General features: G+C 48.3%; 1 long non-coding RNA gene across 1 annotated transcript; it reads left to right on the forward strand.

The window, feature by feature from the left end:
- The first annotated feature begins 625 nt into the window (after positions 1-625).
- Positions 626-14,696, forward strand: LOC311586799. Its single transcript, XR_014775663.1, has 4 exons — positions 626-733; positions 5,847-6,433; positions 8,875-9,027; positions 14,406-14,696. It is a non-coding gene; the product is annotated as an uncharacterized lncRNA (long non-coding RNA).
- The last annotated feature ends 6,102 nt before the right edge of the window (positions 14,697-20,798 follow it).

Genomic DNA, 20,798 nt, shown 5'->3' on the forward strand with positions numbered 1-20,798 from the left:
AGCCGAGCCATCTCTACAGCCTGAAATAGGCCTTCTTGTGGGGACTCGGGGGCTCAGCGGTACAGCTGAGGCCGGGGAATGTTCGGAACTCACTCCTGCCTGCCTGCCTTGTGCCTCTAGGTTAACACGCAGCAGGGTGATGAAGAGCTCACTGCAAAGACACGTTCAAGCCCTAAATCACCTCTCCTCCTCGTCAGTGTAAGGAAAGTGCCCAGGCTCGTTAGCCATCGGGGCTGGGGGCAGAGAAATGAAAGGTGTTTTGTGAAGAGGCGGTGTAAACTGGCTTGTGAAGGAGCAATCTCTGAAAAGGAATTTAGTGCTTGCTAACGGCTCTGTCCACTCCGTGGCTGCTAGGCTTCTCTACATTAATTATGTAACCGAGAATTGCATACAAGAAAGCAAGTTCAAAACAGTGTCTAACACAACAGTAAAAGCTGGAGAGGTGACTCAGCGGCTCTTCCAAGGGACCTTGGTTTGCTTCCCAGCACCCACTTCAAACCCTTCACAACTTCCTGTAATTCTGGTTCCAAAGGATAAGATGACCTCTTCCGGCCTGTACAACAACCTGCACAGGGTCCACAGATAGACAAGACACACACACACACACACACACACACACACACACACACACACACACGTGTAAAAGAAACGGACACAGGTGTAAAAAGTCAAGACAGCAAAGGAAGGAGAAGCAGCACCTGGGCTTGGAATGGAGGCTTTTCAAGAAAAGCTGGTAACTGAGCCCACGTCCTATGCAAAAGCAGTGTATTAGTTAATTTTCTATTGCTGTGATTAAATGCCATCACCAGAAACAACTTAGAGAAAAAAGTTATTTGAGCTTATTGTTCCAGAGGGGAAAGGAGCCAACATGGCTGGGAAATATGGCGGCCAGAACAGGACGACAGCTGCTGCTGCTGCTGACACCACTGACGCCTCCTCCTCCTCCTCCTCCTCCTCCTCCTCCTCTTTTTCTTCTTTTTCCTCCTCCTCCCCCTCCTCCCCCCTGGATGTCCTGGAACTCATTCTGTAGACCTCCTCAAACTCACAGCGATCCACCTGCCTCTGCCTCCCGAGTGCTGGGATTAACGGTGTGCACCACTATACCTGGCTAGAGCTCACATCTTCAATGGCAAACATGAAACAGAGAACTCAAAATGGTGAGAGTCCTTTAACTTTTTTTTTTTTTCCGAGACAGGGTTTCTCTGTGTAGCCTTGGCTGTCCTTGACTAACTTTATAGACCAGGCTGGCCTTGAACTCACATCAATCCGACTGCCTCTGCCTCCCGAGTGCTGGGATGAAAGGCATGTGTCACCACACCCGGCTGAGTCCTTTAACTCTTAACGCCCACCTTGAATGACAAGACTCTTCCCACAAGGCCACGCTTCCCAATCCTCCCCAAACAGTGCCACCAAATGCCACCAAATATTCAAATGCCTACGACTATGAGGGGCACCTCATCCCAACCAAACCTGCAAAAGCAGCTAGGGCACATAACTACTGAGCCGTCTCATCAGCCTCTTTATTAGGGTTTGGTTTGGTTTGGTTTGTATCAAGATCCTCGGGGAGAAATTGCTACACCACTGAAGAGGATGTCTCCTTCCCCCAGGGAGCATTAACTTCCTGCAGAGACTCAGGGAGGAGGAAGTGTCTTCCTTCCGCCGCTCTTAGCTGCTTTAGGTTCTCAAAGAAGAGCAGGGCCTCAGAAGCCGTCCCTGACCCATGACAAGATGCGGACAGGCCTAATCTTGAGCAGGTCTTGTGTCAATAGACACAACTGTTGGGAGGCAAGGCATCGTTAGACAACTTTTTGTTGTTGCTGCTGCTGTTTGTTTTCTCGAGACAGGGTCTCCCTGTATAGCCTTGGCTGCCCTGGACTCACTTTGTAGACCAGGCTGGCCTCGAACTGCCTCTGCCTCCCCAAGTGCTAGGATTACAGGTTAACGTTTAAGAGAAGATCTAGGTTCACGGCAGAAGCTGCCGAGAGAGGGCTCTCTCATACCTGCCCCACCCCTCGGTGACATGCTCCACCACAGTGGAACATTGCAGCTGATGGTGGAAAGTCCACAGTTTGCACATGAGCTTCACACTTTGGCTGTGGAATAATGTGGTCAGAAATATGTGGGTACACTTCTATTTCTTTGGGGTCACATATCTTGGGTAAAACTTATTCTAGAGTTATTCTATGTTTAACCCTGTCTCATGGGTTTTGGACAATGTATAATAGTGTATAGCCACCTAATAATGCCATATAAAATAGTTACACGGCCCTAAAAAGTCCCCTGGGCTCCACCTACTGCAAATGCCCTCTAGTAGAAAAAATTCTTCTTGGGCTGAGAGCTACCTGTTTCACCCCTGTGATATGAAAATTCCCACTGAGTACATTAAATGTAATTCATTTAAACCAGTAGAGCTTACAAACTAACAAAAATACATTTTTTTAAATTTTAACTCTGATGACAATTTTGTTTGCTTGGTTGCTTTGGCTTTTTGAACATGGTTTCTCTGTGTAGACTTGACTGTCCTCGACTCACTTTGTAGACCAGGCTAGCCTTGAATTCACAGAGATCTGCCAGCTTCTGCCTCCTGAGTGCTGGGATTACAGGTGAGTTCCACAGCCTCCAACTCTGATGGCAATCTTAAACCTTCACGCTGAGCCTGACACTTTGCAAATGCCTTGTCTAGATTTACGTGGGTGGTTTTGAATCTACGTTTTCCTTCTTGATAAAACTTCCAGCAAAAAAAGATACATTTTCAAAACATAATTAAGTGGCAACTGGCTGCTCTACTACTTGATTATAGCTAATTTTCTTTGATGCCCAGACAGTTCAGTTAATTATGTTTCTTTAGAAATGCTTTTGGCATCTGGGCCTGGCTCACACCTGTAACCCCAGGATGCCGGAAGGGAAAGCAAACGCAGTGCCATAATTTTGAGGTCAGCCAGGGGCACATGGTGAGTTCTAGGCCAGGCTAAGAGGAAAGCTGGGGAGATGGCTCAATTGGAAAAATATTTGTCACGAAAGCAGAAGGACCACCTCCATCAGTGCTGGAGACCCAGGGGCAGCAGCCTGTGCCTGTCATCCCAGCCCTGGGGAGGCAGAGGCAGGCAGTGGGTGGGGCTCCCATGCAAGGAACTGACTGAACCACTGAGAGTGAGAAGCAAGTGAGAAAGACCCCACCTAAGGTCAACATCAGACAGACAGACTCTCTGTCTCTGTCTCTCCCATACACACACACACACACACACACACACACACACACACACACACACACACACTCGAATGTTATAAACTATAATACACAATCCTGCCTGGGGTGGTGGTGCATGCCTTTAATCCCAGCACTTGGGAGGCAGAAGCAAGCAGATCACTGGGAGTTTGAGATCAGCCGGGTGTCCATGGCAAGTTGCAGGCTGGTTGGTACTATGAGGTGAGACTGTGTCTCAAATAATAATAATAATAATAATAATAATAATAATAATAATAATAATAATAATAATAATAATAATAATAATAAAAAATGAAATTTTCCTTCAGCCTGCTGGCTTCAGGATAGTGTCACAACCCCCAATTCATTACACTCCAAGATGCTCAAGCATATAAGACTCACATCAACTTTTCTCTGAGGGCAACTAGAGAAAAAAAATGTCATTAATCCCTGCAGTGGCCCAGCTCTTCTTTTTCTGGATACTTAGCATAATTATTACTGACGATAAACTAGAAAACTGTACATGACAGAGACAAGATGAACGTCTATCTGTCCCGGCTGATGAAAAGCACACACTGACTGTGGTCTGCCTTCTGTGCCTTGGCCAAGATCCAAAAAGAAAAACACCCCCCAGGCCTGGGGTTATGATGGAATCTGTTCATCTTAAGTCTGCACATAACAGTAATTTTTAATAAACCTGAATTCCACCTTTCTCCTCAACCTCATATTTGTTTTTAAACCCTCTCCCATGCCCACCTACACTCTAGGCCCATGGTCATCTTGCTCCAAGCATCCATCCTCCATAGCCTGCACAGTGCCTGGCTCTTAGTAAGCCTACAGTGAGTTCGTACTTACTGGAAGGTGTCAACAAAAGCCAGCTAAGAAACAGAGCTGGGTGTGGTGGCACACACCTTTAATCCCAGCACTCGGGAGGCAGAGGCAGGCGGATCACTGTGAGTTCCAGGGCAGCCTGGACAGCCAAGGCTAACACAGAGACCCTGTCTTGAAAAAACAAAAAAAGACCACCAATTTAGCATCTTAATTCTTTTTTGGTTTTTTGTTTGTTTGTTTGTTTTGAGACAGGGTTTTCTCTGTAGCTTTGGCTGTCCTGGACTCACTTTGTAGACCAGGCTGGCCTCAAACTTAAAGAGAAGTGCCTGCCTCTGCCTCCCTGGTGCTGGGATTAAAGGCGTGCGCCACCGTGCCCGGCTCCTTGTGATTTTCCTCCCTCCTTTTCCTCCTCCTCCTCCTCCTCCTCCTCCTCCTCCTCCTCCTCCTCCTCTTCCTCCTCCTCCTCCTCTTCCTCTTCTTCTTTTTGGCTTTTCAAGACAGGGTTTCTCTGTGTAGCCTTGGCTGTCCTGAACTCTGCCTCTCTGCCTCCCTGAGTGCTGGGATTACAGGGATGTTCCACTACATGCTTTTTTTTTTTTTTTAATTATTCTTTTAGGTTCTGGATGTCTGAAGACTGGCAGGCACCGCTATTGCTTGTTGACGGATTCATTCTGGAAGAATCCATTTCCTGGCCTTTTCCGCTTTTAGAAGCCACCCATGTTCTTTGATTCACGGCTCCTTTTAAGTCGTATTGCAAATGTCTTTATGTGAACATGTGTGGGCATGCGCGGAGGTCAGAGGACAGCTTGTGGGTGTTGGTTCTCTCCTTCTACCATGTGCTTCCCACGGGACAAATTTAAATATCTTGACAGCCCGAGGCTTCTTTCTCTGTCTTCAAAATCAACAGGCTTGGGGCTGTAAAACTGATTGGGCATTTAAGGGCACTGCCTGCTCTTCCAGAAGACCCAGGTTTGATTCCCAGTGCCCACATTTTGACTCACAACCGTCCCCCAGATTCCCCCTACCCCCCCCCCACCCCCACTGCTCCCTCTCCCCCTCCCGTAGTTTAAGTCTCAGAGGATCTGGCGCCCTCTTCTGGCCTCTGCAGACACTGCACATAAGTGGTACATATACATACAGGGAAAACATCCGTGCATATAAACTAAAAATAACTCAATCTTGCAAAACAATAATACATTTTAAAAACACTAAAATTCACCAAATTAGCAAATGCAGCATTCTCTCATCTTCTTGTCCCTCCTTTTTTCTTCTCCTCCCTCTCTCCCCAACACTTGTCAAATCCCCTTCTCTCCCTGCCGTTCTGTCACACTGGGCTTACCCAGGTATTTCTTCCATCTCAAGATTCTTAATTTAATCATACCTACAGCATCTCTTTGATCACGTAAGTGACCTCTGCGTGGTTCTTAGGCTCTAGGACTTGGACCCCTTTGGTTGGCCTCCACAGCCAGCATGGCTGAGAAACGGTTACTGTGGGGAAAAAAAAAAGAATACCAGCTGCGCGTGGTGGTGGCAGCAGCGGCGGTGGCGCACGCCTTTAATCCCAGCACTTGGGAAGCAGAGACAGGCGGATCTTCGTGAGTTCAAGGCCAGCCTGGTCTACAAAGCGAGTTCCAGGACAGCCAGAGCTGTTACACAGAGAAACCCTGTCTTGAAAAAACTAAAAAAAAAAAAAAAAAAAGGAGGGGGGGAGGGAGAATAGCAAGGCAGATCACAAACACTCCTTATGCACTCAAGCTTGTGCACTAAAAAGAACATTGTTTTAAACACTCATGTGTCTGTTCTACTCCAGATGTTGCCCAAACAGTGCCAAGCGGTGGGACGTGTGCTGCTGCCAACCTTCCATATGAAAATGGCACCCCACAAGCACCCTGAGGTTTCTGATGGGGGCGGGGTAAATGGCAGAGTCTCTACCCAGAACCTCTAACTTTTCCAGGTGTGTCAGTGGGTGTTCCAGGGTCTCACACATCTAGTGGCAAGTATTGTGGCAACTGAATGTTATCCAATTTCCCTCTACTAGTTCTTCGGTTTTCTTTCTATAAGGTAGTTTAATTCAGGGAAACTCCCAGATGGTTCCATCTCGCATTTTCTCTGACTGATGTATCGATTTCTTCAATCATATCTTTCTATACCTGAGAGTCTCTCTGTCCTCTGAGGGGCTCCACCCAGCAGCGGATCGAACCAGATGCTGAACCAAACATTGGGCAGAGTGCAGGGAGCCTTCTGGAAAAGTCGGGAGAAGGATAAAAGGACCCAGAGGGGACAGGAGCTCCACAAGAAGAACAACAGAGCCAACTAACCCAGACCCAGGAGGCCTTGCAGAGACTGGAGGACCAACCAAGGACCCTGCATGGACAGGACCTACACCCCTACAGAGATGTAGCCAATGGGCAGCTTGGTCTTCCTGTGGGTCACGTAGGAAGGGGAGGAGGCTGTCTCAGACATGGACTCTGTTGTCGGCTTTTCTGTCAGTTCTCCGGGGCGCACGGGGGGGGGGGGGGGGCAGGGGGCAGGGGGCGGGGGGGGGGCGGGGCTGCCTTGCCAGGCCACCATGGAATAGGACGCACTCAATCCTGATTCAACTTGATGTGCTGGGGTGTGCTGTTGGTGGGTCCTCCCCTTTTCTGAGGGGTAGGGAAGGGAAGATGGGGGGGGGGGCTACGATTGGGATGTAAAGTGAATAAAAAAATAAATTTAAGCCTGGCGGTGTGGCACACGCCTTTAATCCAACCTCAGCACTTGGGAGGCAGAGGCAGGTGGATCTCTGTGAGTTCCAGGCCAGCTGGTTGACAAAGTGAGTCAAGGAGAGTCAAGGCTACACAGAGAAACCCTGTCTCAAAAAAGAAAACACAAACAAACAAAAGTAAAATAAAATAAAATTTAAAAACAAAACAAAAGCCGGGCACGGTGGCACATGCCTTTAGTCCCAGCACTGTGGAGGCAGAGGCAGGTGGATCTCTGTGAGTTCGAGGCCAGCCTGGTCTGCAAAGCAAGCCCAGGACAGCCAGGTCTATACAGAGAAACTCTGCCTCAAAAAAAATCAACCAAACAAACAAAAAGTAGGGATGAGCCAGGATGTGGTGGCGCACACCTCTAATCCCAGCACTTAGGAAGCAGAGGCTGGTGGATTTGTGAGTTTGAGAACAGCCTGGTCTACAGAGCCAGTTCCAAGACAGCCAGGACTAAACAGAGAAACCCTGACTCAAAAAAAGAGGAGGCGGTATAGAGAGGCAATTATATTAACAAATAAAGAATCTCCTTACTACTTTTTATGGCTGTGTAGTATTCCACTGAGTGGCTGCAGCTAACTCTCATCAGTCTGGAAATTATGTCATTGGGTTTTTTTTTTTGTTTGTTTGTTTGTTTGTTTGTTTTTTGGTTTTTCAAGACAGGGTTTCTCTGTGTAGCCTTGGCTGTCCTGGACTCACTTTGTAGACCAGGCTGGCCTCGAACTCACAATAATCTGCCAGCCTCTGCCTCCTGAGTGCTGGGATTAAAGGTGTGCGCCACCACACCCGGCCTCTTTTTAAATATTTATCTTTGTGCATTTGTGTTTAAGAGAGAGAGAGACAGAGAGAGACAGAGACCGAGACCGAGAGAGAGAGAGAGAGAGAGAGAGAGAGAGAGAGAGAGAGAGAGATCCAGTGGGAACAGAGGTGAGAAGAGGGCATGGGATCCGATGACTCTGGTCCTCTAGAAGAGCAGCAGGCATTCTTTTTTTTTTTTTTTTTTTGGTTTTTCGAGACAGGGTTACTCTGTGTAGCCTTGACTGTTCTGGACTCACTTTGTAGTCCAGGCTGGCCTCGAACTCACAGCGATCCGCCTGCCTCTTGTCTCCCGAGTGCTGGGATTAAAGGCGTGCGCCACCACACCTGGCACAGCAGGCATTCTTAACCAGCGCCACCTCCAGGCCTCCACCTCCTGAATGAGCACTGGCGTCCAAGAGTCTGTTCGACTCTCTGCTCTCACTCTTTGTTTGAGACAGGGTCTCTCTGTGTAGTCCGGGCTGTCCTGGAACTCTCTGTGTAGTCCAGGCTAGCCTGGGACTCTCTGTGTAGTCCAGGCTAGCCTGGGACTCTCTGTGTAGTCCGGGCTGGCCTGGGACTCTCTGTGTAGTCCGGGCTGTCCAGGAACTCTCTATGTAGACCAGGCTGGCCTTGAACTCACAGAGACTCGCCTGCCTCTGCCCCCCCCCAAGTGTTGGGATCGAGGGCAAAGATTTGTGCCACCACACTTGGCCCGGCTTCTCAGTCCTTTGGGTTTACGACTAGGAGTAGAAATGCTGATCTTACACTGAGTCTCTGTTTAACATTTGGAAGAACGGCAATGGTGTTTTTTACAGTGGCCACGCCTTTTTAAATCCCCAGCGGTGGGGCTGGAGAGATGGCTCAGAGGTTGAGAGCACTGACTGCTCTTCCAGAGGCCCTGGGTTCAATTCCCAGCACCCACATGGTGGCTCACAACCATCTATGAGATCTAATGCCCTCTTCTGTCATTCATGCAGGCAGAGCACTGTATACATAATAAATAAATAAATCTTAAATAAATAAATAAATAAAATAAAAAAATAAATTCCCAGCAATGATGAGGCAAGACTGCAGTGTCTCCGCGCCCTCAGCTACATTACTTACGCCATGTTCTCAGATGTCTACTAGCCATTCTCACGGGTGTGAAGTGGTATCTCACTGCGCCCACTTGCTTCATTTTTAAATGTTTAAGCATTCTTTCTTTTCTGTGTTTGCCACACCTCCTCCCTTGTATATTTTTAACCTCCTTGCTTAGTAATAATCTTTTTTTTTTTTATTCCATTTGAAACGCAGGGCTTTCTCTGGATCGCACTCCTCCCACGCCCTGTAATGCACACCTATACTTCTCCAGCCCTGGGGCTTCCTCCTAGCCAGACCTCCCCAAGCGCCATTGCCTGGTCTGTTTTGCCTCACCAACGCAGAAGCGCTCTCTAGTGGCCTGAACAGGTATCTGCAGGGGCAGCCCCATCCTGCCCTGGGCGTGTACCATGTGCTTTAGTCAAGGCTAGGCCTACACCTAGTGCACAAATATTCACAAAGGTTTTCACCTCAGATGGCTAGGAATTCTCCAATGTTCTCATAACGGCTCCCTTCCTAAAATAGGAATAGAGACACGGGTGACATTTTGATAGACGTTCTATCCGAGAAATTATTTTATTCTTTCGATAACCTCATTCAACCACCGCCTGTTGGATTCCCTTTCTAATCCTTAAAAGACATTCCGGAAGTGGGGGGATGCAGTTCAGTTGGTACACCACTCGCCTAGCACGCGGGAGGCCCCGATTCTGAATACTGGCACCTCATAAAACAGGCATGGTAGCTGGGCATGGTGGCGCACGCCTTTAATCCCAGCACTCGGGAGGCAGAGGCAAGTGGATCTCTGTGAGTTCGAGGCCAGCCTGGTCTACAAAGTGAGTCTAGGACAGTCATAGCTACATAGTGAAACTCTGTCTCGAAAAAACAAAACAAAACAAAATCCAAACTGGGCAAGTTATCACATATCTTCAATCCCAGCTCTCCAAAGGCAGAGACAGGTAGATCTCTCTGAGTTCAAGGCAAGCCTGGACTACATAGAGTTCTAGGACAGTCAGGGCTACATAGAGAGATGCTATCTCAACAAAACAAAACAAAAGACAACACAACACAACACAGTCCCCAACAAACTGTGCATGGGAGCGGAAGAACTGACCGCCAGGAATAGTCTTCTCTCTCTTTTTTATTTTGTTTTGTTTTTTGTTTTTTTGAGACAGGGTTTCTCTGTGTAGCCTTGACTGTCCTGGACCCACTTTGTGGACCAGGCTGGCCTCGAACTCACAGAGCTCTGCCTGCCTCTGCCTCCCGAGTGCTGGGATTAAAGGCGTGCGCCACCACTACCCAGCTAGTCTTCTCTTTTATAGTAGTGCCTCCCCTCCCCCATTTAAAGTTCCTCTGATGTCTGTGGCAGAGGATAAAATTAGGGCAGAGAGGCATATTCTGGACAATTTTCTGAAGTGGGAAATGGGTCCTTGTTGGACTCTTTCCCAAGGCTCTTCCCTTGAACTCACATCCTAGTGAGATTCCAAGATGCCCACTGGCTTCGTTCTTCCCTCCCACACAAGGAGTCACGGTGGCTGCATTTGATCCCCTCCTTCCTGCTCTTCTAGCCCTGCATCCCAAAAATATTCTTTCCATATTTCTCCTTTTCCTCAGACGTTGCGGAAGTAATTAAAAAGGAACTAAATCATTATTTATAGTCGATGGAACTACAAGCCACAAATCTCCAAGAGACACACTTAAAAAAAAAGATTAAAACCAGTAAGACTCCCAGGAGATAATCAGATATAAGATGAAAGCACAAAAAAATAATAATCAATAGCTTTCCATGATACAGTAACAACCATAGAGCTAAAACGAAAGAGAAATGAGTGCACCCCAGTCACTACACAACACCAAGGTCCTATAAATAAGACGAATAAGAAAAGATCAGAGCTCACACAACGAAAACTGTGAACGCTGACTATAGGCATTAAAGCAAGACGCAGCACAGAAGGCAGTCTGGGGATTCCTTCTCATCTCAAATTAACCTAGAAATGAAAAAGCAAGATAAACTGGTGGCCTGTCCTTGAAGTAGGATTCCACTCGGCAGGAAGAAGTGTGCAGCCGATGCCAGCAATGGCATGGGTGATGCTCGAGCTAGCGTGATGAGCGAAAGAAGCCAGAGAGAAGAGGCCGGACAAATGGGTTTATAGAGCCTGTTTTAAAGAGGGAAGAAATGAAAGCAAAGGAAGGTGGGACTACAAATAAGAATAAAGGTTGAGGAGACAATGGGTGATTAGTGAGAATGTTGTTTTCTAAATTATGACCACTTTAAATTTAATTTTTAAAAATTAGGTGTGTGTGTGTGTGTGTGTGTGTGTGTGTGTGTGTGTGTGTGTTATGTGCATAAAAGTGCAGTGCCCACGAAGGCCGGAAGAGGCGTCCCGTGTCACAGGCCATTTTGAGCCACCTGAAATGCTGGGAACAGAACCTCAGTCCTCTGTAAAGCTGTGGCCTACAGCTCCTTACCAGCACAGGAATAGCTACAGTATGTGACTTTGTAAAATGTAACTAAGTGACCAGCTGTGGTGTGGCCAACGGGTAATCCCTGCAAAGGAGCCAGGCAACAGAGCAAGACTCAGTCTTAAGAGCAAAGCCTGTCTCTAAGGGTATCCTTATCTAAATATGTCCCCACAGTGTTGTGTTTTATTGTATGCAAACTATGTCTCCATGAAGTTGGGAGGGAAAGGAAATGCAATAAAAAAAAAATCACCAACCTTAGGGTTTAGGAGGAAGGGTAGGGCAGAGACTAGAATACTGAGAATAAAATTATTTAGCAAAAATTGAGTTGTTGAATCAGCTGAGAGCATAAGCTCAGAGCCCCTCAGTTCTGTGGCACATGCTGCAATGATGCCACAGGGTAGTGAGGCTCTGCTACCAGGCACCTTCCATCTCTATAAAAGTTTCCCACACACCCACAGCCAGTCAGACATGGGGCACAGTGATATTTTTTTAAAACAACAACAACAACAAAACAATGAATGAATTTGTTTATATTGTTGTGGTTGGGGGCTGGGATCCACCCCAGGACATAGTGCATGATGTACATGTGCAACCAACTGAGCTGCAACCCCAGTGTGTGTGTGTGTGTGTGTGTGTGTGTGTGTGTGTGTGTGTCTGTGTGTGTGTGTGTGTGTCTGTGGGTGTGTGTCTCTGTGTGTGTCTCTGTGTGTGTGTCTGTGTGTATGTGTCTGTGTGTGTGTGTGTGTGTGTGTGTGTGTGTGTGTGTGTCTGTGTGTGTGGTGTGCAGGTACACTCGGCAGGGTGCATCTGGAGGTCAGAGTACAGTTTGAAGGAGTGCCCTTTTTTCCCACCACACCCACCACAGGTTCCGGAGACTGAGCACAGGTTGAGAGGCGTTTGTGAGGGCATTTGTCACTCATCTTTGGCTGTGATGAAATCCCATGACCCCAAGGCAAGTTAGGAGTGAAAGAACGTATTTTTGTTTACTGATCCAGAGAGACGAGTCCTTCGTGGTGAGGTGGCTTGGTAGCAGGATTGTGAGGCCTGCCTGGCGGTTAGGAAGCAGAGAGATCACATTTCATCAGTTCATACAAAGGGAGAAGAGAGATGGGGGTGTGGGGTGTGGACAGGAAGTAGATCAAGGCTATAAAAGGCCAAAGCCCACCCCAATAGATACATTTCTTCCAGCCAAGTTCCACCCCCAAAAGGTTCCATAGCATTTTCTAACAGCACCGCCAATTGGGGATCAAGTGTTCAAACACGTGAGCCTATGAGGGACATTTCCCATATAAGCCCACAGATATAGCAAGCACGTCTGTCCCTGGAGTGTCGCCTCCTGCCTTCAGCTTTCTGTTTGGCCTGGCACTTTGCCTGGTAGTCTAGGCTGGCCAGCTGCCCTCCAGAGATCCGCCTGTCTCTGCCTCCCGAGTGCTTGTTTAGTCTTTGTTTTCTGAGTTATCCCAGTGTCCCTCTATCCAACAATACAAGCCAATACAATGAGAGCAACTGTGGCGTGTGATGTGAGCTGCACCGGCTGCAAATTAGGTGGACGGCAGCATCAGTCGGGTTTGTCTGCGGTGGTTACTGTGTGCGGTGTATCATGGCCACTGACATATAAAGCACTGGTGCTGGAGCTGGAGAGACCGCTCACCGGTTAAGAGCACTTGCCGCTCTTCAGAGGTGCTCAGTTGACCCAGTACCCACAATGGGAGGCTCACAAACTCCCGTAACTCCAGCTCCAGAGGACCTTGCCACCTCTTCTGGCCTCCTTGGCTCCTGGACATAGCCACACATATATTCATAACTTAAAACACTAAAAATGCTGGGCAGCAGTGGCACACGCCTTTAACCTCAGCAGAGGCAAGTGGATCTCTGTGAGTTCAAAGCCAGCCTGGTCTACAGAGTGAGTTCTGGGACACAGAGAAACCCTGTCTCAGAAAAACAAAACAAAACAAAAAACCAACCATAAACAAAACCCCACTAAAATTATTTTTTTTTAATTTCTCATTATCTTACACTATAGCTGGCTTCTCTGCAAAGCGCTAAGCAGTGTGGAACAGGTGTTTTCATCTCTGGCATTGGCTGAGAAGGCCTTGCTTTAAGCCCATGCAGAAGCCAGCACCATTTAGTCCCTTGAAGGCTCTGTCTGTAGCTGGTTCCTGTCTGTCAGTGGAGCCCAGAGCAACTGGCACAAGCATGGAGGAGCTTCTCTCAGCAAGACAGACATGACAGTCCCATGTAGTATGAGACCGGAAACAGCCGCATATTCTTCTGGTTACAAGCAAGAACAGATGCCAGCCACACTCCAAGGGAGGGGATGACTCAAGGATGTGAACACGGACGGTGGGGATCACAGGGGTTACCATGGGATGGTCCTCCACACTGTACAATCTACTCACATCACCGTGGTCCTCCATCCTCTTGACTGACAGATGTTGCTTCTGCAGTGAACCCCATGACGGAAGAGGCCACTGACAACCAACGGAGGCTTCTCTGGGGGTGACTCTCTTATTGTTTCCGCCCGCCCCTGCTTTTTCCTTCTCCTGTCTGTCTGCCCTCCAGACACAGCCACATGTCCTGACGCTTGAATCAAGAATGGACCGGTCAGATGATAACGGACACAGAGCACTCTCATCATCCCATTTGTGGGAGCTGCTGTGACATAACAGCACAGCAGATCATGTGTGTGTGTGGTGATGCTGGCATGAACAGGTTGACTGCACTGCCCAGCGTGTAAAAGCGCAGAGTACAATGCCTGCATATACTGAATGCTCACCTAGTACGCCTAAAGCCCTACCTTCAGCTTGATCCCTGGTACCACGCACACTGGACAAGGCGATGCAGGCCTGTGATCCCAGCATGGAAGAGATGAAAACAAGAGAGTCAGGAGTTCAAGGCCATCGTTGGGAGGGTCAGGGGTTCAAGACCTTCGTTGGCTGCATAGCAATTTAAGGCCAAACCTGAGTTACATGGGACCCTGTCTCAAAACAAAACATCAAAATGGATTATTTAATAACAATAATAGATAACTGTGTTGCCAGCTTATGCACTGACCGTACTGTGTTGCTAATCATTTCAGGGCTGTGGTGGTTTGAATAGGTTTGGGCCTCACCTAGGCTCAAGTGTTTGAATGCTTGGCCCAGAGGGAGGGGCACTATCAGGAGGTGTGGCCTCGTTGGAAGAACTGTGTCACTGGGGGGTGCGGGGGGTGCGGGGAGCAGGCTTTGAGGTCTCCTATGCTCAAGCTACACCCAATGTGTCTCACGGTCTCCTTCTGCTGCCTACAGATCCAGATGTGGGACTCTCAGCTCCTTCTCCAGTGCCATGTCTGCACACCGCCATGTTTTCTGACGTGTTGATAATGGACTAAACCTCTGAACTGTAAGCCAGCCCCAAGTAAATGGTTTCTTTTATAAGAGTTGCTGTGGTCGGGACTGGAGAGATGGCTCAGAGGTTAAGAGCACTGGCTGTTATTCCAAATGTCCTGAGTTCAGTTCCCAGCAACCACATGGTGGTGTGCCACAACCATCTATAATGAGATCTGGCGCCCTCATCTGGTGGGCAGGCATGCACCCAGGAAGGATACTGTATATATAATAAATTAATTTAAAAAAAAAAAGAGCTGCTGTAGTCATGGTGTCTCTTCATAGCAATAGAAACCCAAACTACTAAGACAGGGTGCACCTTTCTACACACACACACACACACACACACACACACACACACACACACACACACGCATGCATGCATACATACATACATACATATATGTATATGTATATGTATGTATGTATATGTTGTCTGTAAAACAGTGTGCCCTGTTAAGCCAGCAGCAGCTGCATACAGCTAGTGTTTACCACATGACTTGATTCAGTGATTGAATTAACCTTACCTAGGCTTCAGTAAGCATGCTCTACGAGGTTCATACAGTGGCAAAATTGCCTAACGGCGTGCTTCTCAGAACATGTCACTGTGTGACATGAAGTCTCTATTATCACCACCACAGGGGCTCCCCACCTTGTGTGGACAAAGCCTTGCCAGACGTGGATGGTGACAATAACTAAAGATGCTTACTGTGCAGATGAAACCAGATCTATGGTCAGTCCCAAGAGGGACGCAGAGCTGAGACCCTAAAAGGCACAGTGGGCAGCTCTCACCCACTTCGCTTGGGTTTTTTTGCAAAATGAATTTGTTACTTGTGTAATTAACAAACACAAAAGATTATGGAGCAGAAGCTGGGGGAGGTGGCGCACACCTTGGAGTCCAGCACTCAGGAGGCAGAGGCAGGGGGATGTATGTGAGTTTGAAGCAGGCTCATCTACATAGTAAGTTCCAGGACAGCAAGGTCTACACAGAGACCTTGTCTCAGTACACACCATACATAAGTAAAGTGCCTGAGAGACTGGACTCAGGCTTGTGAGCAGAAAACCCTTTCCTACCTTCCAAACCCAGAGTCCCAGATAGTGGCTGTAAATCCCTTCTCTTCCACACTCCCCGACCATAGTGTTTGGGTAGGATTGATTCAAGCCCACTTAGAGGTAGGTACAAACCTGGCATCCAGCGAGCCAATTTATATAAACAAACAAACAAATAGGTTTCCCATGGCTATGCTCACCCCGAGCAATTTTCAATTTTTCTGTTTTCCATTTGGTAAGTGTTGGCTCTGGGGTGGAACTCAGGGTCTCGCGCACACGAAGCAAGTACCGAGCCACGGAGCTACATCCCAAGTACTGGACCACTAACTACACAGCAGGCATTCCTAAGAGATAACTGATGGATGTTTACCCCCCTTCCTCCCTCCTCTCTCTTTCTCTCCCCACCTCCCCCAGAAAAGGGAGGGGGGACAATCAACCAGTCACCTGCAGAGCGTTTGTTTGCCTCTCTGAATACATAGGCCAGGTAAGCGTCAGAGCCTGGCTGCTTCCACAGGATTGTGTGAATGCAACAAGGACAGACAGACAGGGAAGGACAGACAGACAGGGAAGGAGAGAATGCGGTGAGAACGGGGAGGCCGACGTTTTTAGAAGACATTTTAGCAGAACGGAGATGTTTACAGGCAATCACTGCTGAAGGTCCCTGACACGGCGAGTGCATCGTGGCCCTTCTGCCCTGCTTTCTCAGAAAACCCCCCAGCAAGCTAGGCATGATGGCGCACGCTTTCACCACAGCGCTCTGGGGGCAGAGGCAGGTTCGAGGCCAGCCTGGTCTACATACAAAGTTGAGTTCCAGGACAGCCAGGTCTACAGAAAGAAACCCTGTCTTGAAAAACCAAAAAGAAAAGAAGGAAGGAAGGAACCCGAGCAAAAGCTGCATCGCCCAGTCCGTGAGGCAGGGATAGCATGGCTCATCCAGGCTTGTACTTAAATATCAACACGGGCTCAAGGCGAGCCCAGGATGAGAGCCGTGGCTGCCCGTGTTGGCCTGGCTGTACTTGAGTTGCACATGCTCGATCTTGTTCATAAAGAGCATGTACTATTTGAATGATTAACACAAAATACTGTTTCACATTTACCTAAGAACAGGGATTTGACAGAGTTGTGTTCTTACTATGCTGAGGAGACTGAAGGACTTAAGAAGAGATTTGCGTCACAGAATGTTACCTAAGCCCGCCGGCGGACCTCCTCAGAAGACTGTTCTGTGGGCTGGCAAATTGGCTCGGTGGGTAAAGGTGCTTGCTGCCAAGCCTGGTGGCCTGAAATGGAGCCCATATGGTACAAAGAACCAAGCCCTAGGTGTCATCTGATTTCCATGTGTGTGTGCCACGGCACTAACTCACTCCCACGCGCACATACACACGTAAACACAAAACGAATAAAATAAGATGTCATTGTTTTTTAGAACACAAGTTCCCCGGGGGTGGAGGAAGCGGTTCTCTTGGGAGGAATGAGACAGGTTCCAGCCGTGTGACGCTCACGTGTGAAGATCACGATCCTCCTGCCTAGGCCTCCCAAGCTGCAGGAGTATAGCCTTGTACCACCATGCCCGGCTTCCGTGACGCACCTTGCTGCCAGCCTTCGCCTGTCTTTCATGTGACCTCCTCACGGTCCCTAGAGCTGAGCTCCCACCACCCCAACTAAATCCCAACCAGAGGGAAAGGATGAGGAAAGGCAGGCGTATACTTCTTGTAGCTGAACGCTCTCCGGAGTAACAGACAGAGCTCCGCTTCTGGAATCATCTTACAGGTGAGAGCTGACCCTGGTCAGCTGGGCAAAGGGGGAGCAAAGATTTCGTTCTGTCATAGTCAGGCAGAAGAGACAGAGAGCAAGAGAGCAATGTTAAACCAAACAGTCAGCCGATCAGCTCCTGCCCGTGCTGCTCTCCCTGACCAGCCCTCCCTAGCCCCGAAGAGTAAAGGGCTCATTTCAGAAGAGAAGAAATTGCCAGGCATGGTGGTGCACACCTTTAATCCCAGCACTCCGGAGGCAAAGGCAGGCGGATCGCTGTGAGTTCGAGGCCAGCCTGGTCTACAAAGTGAGTCCAGGACAGTCAAGGCTACACAGAGAAACTCTGTCTTGAAAAACCAAGAGAGAGGGGCTGGAGAGATGGCTCAGTGGTTAAGAGCACTGTCTGCTCTTCCAGAGGTCCCAGGTTCAATTCCCAGCACCCACATGGCAGCTCACAAGTGTCTGTAACTCCAAGATCTGACACCCTCACACCAATGCACATAAACTAACATTAAATGCAAATATTAAAAAAAAAAAGAAAAACCAAGAGAGAGAGAAGAAATTATATACATGGAACCGTTTACTGTGGGGCCACTGTGTAGGACTTGGTTGGAGACTAAATCTATTTTTTTCTCAATAAATATGTACGAGTTCACTGATTTATTTACATATTTGTATTTTTAAGATTTACTTTTATTGCCAGGCACGGTGGCACATGCCTCTAATGCCAGCACTTGGGAGGCAGAGGCATGTGGATTGCTGTGAGTTTGAGGCCAGCCTGGTCTACAAAGTGAGTCCAGGGCAGCCAGGGCTACACAGAGAAATCCAGGGACCCTCTGCAAGAGGAGTCTTAAGCACCGAGTCGTCTCTCCAACCCTGAGTTCAATATTTTTTTAAAGCATTCATCACACTGTATATAACCATCACCCTCAACCACTTTGGGGGATGTTTTCCCAACCTAATAAGATCTCTTACAGCCATTTATTAGTGGACATGGACCCCCATCCTCAGCCCCAGACAGCTCCCACTTTGCTTCCTGTCTTTGTAATTTGCTTCTTTCTGGGGCATCTCATATAAATGAGCTCAAGCAACATGTGGTGTTCTGAGTCTGGCTTCTTTCACTGAATATCACGAGTTTGAGGCTGACCCATGTTGTAACAAGGGTTGGCACTTCTTTCTTTTCACTTCCAGCCTTGGTGCAAACAGGCCATCCTTTATTTAGCTATCGGCAAGCTACCAGATTTGAGGTTGATTCAGGGTTTTGAACATTTGCTTTGACTTATATGTGTCATTGTAAGTGAATGCCATGTGTATGTGTGGGAGCCTGGGGAGGCCAGAAGGGACCTTGGATGTCTTAGGGTTACAGACCATTGTGAGTCACCCAGTGTGGGTGCTGGGAACCAAATCCAGGGTCCTCTGGAAGAGCTGCCAGTGCCCTTGACCTCTGAGCCATCTCTCCACCCTCTGGATGCATATTTTAAACCACAGAAACAATACTTCTGTGAATGGCTATATGCAAGGCTTTGTGTGCAGGCGTATGTATACACACACACACACACACACACACACACACACACATGTCTCTGTGGATAAGATGACTGGTGGCGTGTGACAGAGTGTCACCCACACTGCTAGGACCACAGATAAGTCTTATTCTACCAAGCAATTGTATTTCTTCTAAATCAGAGCTGCTTGGTCTTCACAATACTGCTGTTTGAAGCCAAATCTTTATTTTCAGGGATGGGGGGTGATCCAGTGTGTAAGAGCATCCACTGCACACGCATGAGAACCTGAGTTCGGATCCTCAGAAGGCACATAAAGCCAGTGCTGGGAGGCAGGAGAGTCAGGTGGATCCTGGGAGCCTGCTAGTTAGCCGGCCTAGCCAACCCAAATGATATACACCAGGTTCACTGAGAGACCCTTCCTCAAGGGAATAAGATGAAGAGCGATAAAGCAGAGCACACAATGTCCTTCTCTGGCCTCATGGTCACATATGTACATGACCATGCATGCCTGCACTCACATCCATGCACACATGTGTACCACATGCACAAAATACATGTTTAAAATAAAGCAATTCATCCCGCCTCTTCCTTCTCTGTGCTAGGGATTGAACCCCAGGGGTTTTTGTTTGTTTGTTTGTTTTTGTTTTTTGAGACAGGGGCTCTCTGTGTTAGCCTTGGCTGTCCTGGACTTGCTTTGTAGACCAGGCTGGCCTCGAACTCACAGCGATCCCCCTGCCTCTGCCTCCAGAGTGCTGGGATTAAAGACGTGCACCACCACGCCCGGCATGAACCCCAGGTCTTATATGCATGTGGCAAGTCCTCCACCCCCTATCAACACCTCTGGCCCCAAAGCCAGAGACTTCATTGTCATAAAAGGATACCCCGTGAACACCATGAGATGCCAAGAAGCATCCTTGGCCTCTGTTGTCTTAAATGAAAATTCCAAACGTTCTATTTTGCCAATAAAGACTCAGGCGCCAGATGCTGGGGTGAAGACCTGCTAGCTCAGAGAGGCAGACAAAGCACCCAGCTGACCTTCCTACTCAGCTTAGGTCCCAATGGAAAAGGCCCAGAAGGCTCACTAGCTTAGCTAACAGCCCAGGATGAAAAGGCCAAAAAACCCAAGGCCAAAGGCTTGCTAGCTCAAAGCCCCAAAAGCCAAAGGTGCTGAGGAAGCTCAAGAGCCAAAGAGCCAAAGAGCTAAGCGCTAAGAGCTAAGAGCTAAACGCTAAAGAGTTCCTTCTACTTCTACACACTCTCTCAAATACCCCTCAACTCAAAGTCCCTCCTGCTCCTTACTCCCTGTCAGCTGGCTTCTTGCTCTGCCTCTTGACCTAGGGTTACCCTTATTAAATCCTGTGTACAGAGAGCTCTTGGATCAAAGGTGTATGTTAGGGCTCAACTCTCTAGAAACAAGAGACAGGTAGTTATAGTTCACAATCTCAGGGATCACAATGGGATCAAATGTCCTGCAACAGGCCTCAGTCTGGTAGAGGTTGACCACCCGCTCCATCTCCTTGTATCAACCAAAAGGTTCCAGAGATTTCCAAATGTCCCTGCATGAGATTCTCTGAGCTGCATTTTCACTCAGGATATGAAAACCATGCCATCGCTGCTCCCGACCCAGGGGTATTGAGTGGCTGAGCACATGGGCCTGGCCTGTCTTCCACATGCACTGGGGAGTCAGTGTGCTGGGGTGCTCTGCATCTTGACATCCTACACGTTGCTTTATTTAATGTGTTCTAAATCAGTGGTTCTCTTGTGGTTCGGTGTGTATGTGTTTGTTCCCAAACTGGGCCAAGAGAAGAAGTGGCGGGCTGCAGATGGCGCAGGCTGCAGTCTCCGGCTGCTTAAGTCAGACCAGCCCGTCCTGGCGGGACGGATTTCAAAGGTGTTTAACGCAACACACCGCACCACGCAATAGGCGCGCAGAGTACTTACACAACTTTGCAGACGAGAGGCAGGAAGCCAGATGGAATAAATGGCTGCGGCTCTGAGTTTCCAGGTGCCT

The sequence above is a fragment of the Acomys minous genome, assembly GCF_964271855.1.
Source record: "Acomys minous genome assembly, chromosome: 16".
Taxonomy (NCBI): Eukaryota; Metazoa; Chordata; class Mammalia; order Rodentia; family Muridae; genus Acomys; species Acomys minous.